Raw genomic sequence first — 2,526 nt, 5'->3', positions numbered from 1 at the left:
CAATACTAATAGGTCCAGGGCCAAGACCCAAAAGAATTGGGTCGTGAACCTGAACCCATTAATTTGCTCCTAACGCTAGATCCAAGAGCAGGACCCAATACTAATGGGTCCAAGGCCAGGACCCAAAAGAATTGGGTCGTGAACCTGGACCCATTAATTTGCTCCTAATGCTAGATCCAAGAGTAGGACCCAAATCGATTTTGGGTTCTGCGCCTAGGTGACACTGTTCCTCCTTTTTTCCCTGGACGTGCAGTAGGGGAAGAATGAAACTTTTGTTTTTTTCCTCTTTAATTCTTCCTGCCTCTCTCCCTCCCCGCGTGCTATGTCAAAACGCACGCCCCCTCATAATGAGAAGCCAACGAAGCCGTCCGTGTAAACCACGCCTATTGGCCGCCTAGCTCGGCGTCGTGGCAGGGCAAGAAGGCGCCACTCCCCATGCACAACGATAAGGCGGCGATAGGGACGCCCTCGCTCCCCTTTGCCCTATAAATACTGCTCTCAACACCAGAAAGGAGGAGGACAAAAAAAAGGAAAGGGACGAAAAGGAAATGAGACGAAAAGAAAAGGAAAGTCGCCGAGAGAGAGAGAGAGAGAGAGAGAGAGAGAGAGAGGAGAGAAGACGAGTTTGAAACATGGGAGGGTTTGAGAAGAAATAAACAGGAGAGCAGGGAGTACAAAAAGGGAAACACTTGACAATGAAAGAAGAGAAAGAAAAACGACACACTAGAGGAGAGGGGAAGAGCAGTAACCTCTCTCTCCATCGCTTGAAACAGCAGCACTGCTGCTTGGAGCTGCCGTGCGTGAGCCACGACACCGCCACCGGCCTCCACCGCAGCACCGCCTCCTCCGCGCCAAGTAACTCTTCTTTCCCCTCCACTTTTACTTCATTTTCAGCATAGGTTTCTCCTGCATGCAAAACGATATATTCGTTCTGCATACAGGAGGATGGGAAGGGGAAATTAATCCCCCCCCCCCCATTTTTTTTCTTTTCTGGGTCAGGCTGGTTCTGGCCCAGCCCACATAATTATAATATTATGTATTATATATTATAATATTTTATATTATATTATATATATATATAAATTCTGAAAAATCCTTAATTTGTTTTTGATTTTCCTACATATTTTTTTATCAAAATTGCTCAATACTGGTTTGTATTTTCATACTGTAAAGATATAAATCGGGTATTAAAATATCTAATTTTCGTCAAAACATTGTAATTTTTTTTTATAAAACAAAAAAAATCTTGTTTTTTCATGCATACGACCAAGTCTCTCAAAGATAAGAAAAATCATCACATCGTATTTTCATACAAAAAAAATTCATATTGTTTTTTATACATAAAACACAAAAAAAATCCAAAAAGGGTTTTAGAATGCACTTTGGCTTTAATAACAAGTTTGTTAGAGCCATGAGAACAAGACCAATATTTCAAAAATTCTAAAAAAATATTTTTGTCGTCTTTTAGTATCAGGGATTATGAATTTATACGTATTCCTGATATTAAGATGTAGGTTTTTTATATAGATGTTAGAACAGCTAGGTTTTTACCCGATAAGATAAGGACCTCCTTATTGAGGACTTTTCTTAAACCATAGACAGATCAATAATTAGAAATATAATAACACATTAGCTTTTTATCAGACAATCAAACAATGCAGCTTACCTTAGGTAAGGCGTATTTGGGGTGCTTATAACCTTCCCATTAAGCAATCAGTTCCTGTACCCGATCTCTGAGATTAGTTAGGGTTCCTAGTGACCAGAATACTAGGTGGCGACTCTCATTCCATTTTCCATCAATAAAAGACAAGAATTTCTTGTCTTCCCATATTTGTCAGATAGATACATTTAGATTGAAGTGGAATATTCGCCGCAATACCTTTTTAATATATTTGCATCGTTTTTAGCATTTTCAGCATTGTTTCAAAAGAATTTAAATTTTCAAAGATCTTTGGAACGCGTTCAACTTTTCACGTGTTATTTTTAAAATCAATGATTTTCCTCATTCGAGTCAATGTTGATAAAAAAATCCAAAAAAATATAAAAAAATCTAATTTACAAAAAAAGAAAGAAGTTGAGGGACCAAGTTTGGGGATCAAACAATATTTTGCCTATAAATAATAGCCTTCAATACACACAAAAGGAGGGGGCAATTTTGCACAATTAAGGGGGAATCCAAAAAAAACCCTAAACCACAAAAAACTCTAAAAACCATAACCCTTTTCTCTCTCTAAAGGAAGTCGCCGCTCACTGCCCCTTACCCAAGAAAACAAAATCAGAATCAGCTGCCCCCCTCTTTTTTGGGCAAAAAAAATAAATCCAGAGAGCACAAACTTTCTTCCCTCTCTCAACCGTCCCCCTTCATCTTCCCCGCTCACGGCCTCTCATCTCCAAACCACAGCCGCCCCATCTTCTTCTCCACCAGAGCCACCGCTCACTGGCACAGGAGACCAGCCCCATAGCGGCTCCTTTCTTCCTTAGGTCGAACACAGTGGCAGCCCCCGCTGTCTTCTTCCCAGTCTTCTC

The sequence above is a fragment of the Populus trichocarpa genome, chromosome 1, assembly GCF_000002775.5.
Source record: "Populus trichocarpa isolate Nisqually-1 chromosome 1, P.trichocarpa_v4.1, whole genome shotgun sequence".
Taxonomy (NCBI): domain Eukaryota; kingdom Viridiplantae; phylum Streptophyta; class Magnoliopsida; order Malpighiales; family Salicaceae; genus Populus; species Populus trichocarpa.
Note: the sequence above shows the minus strand (reverse complement) of the source record.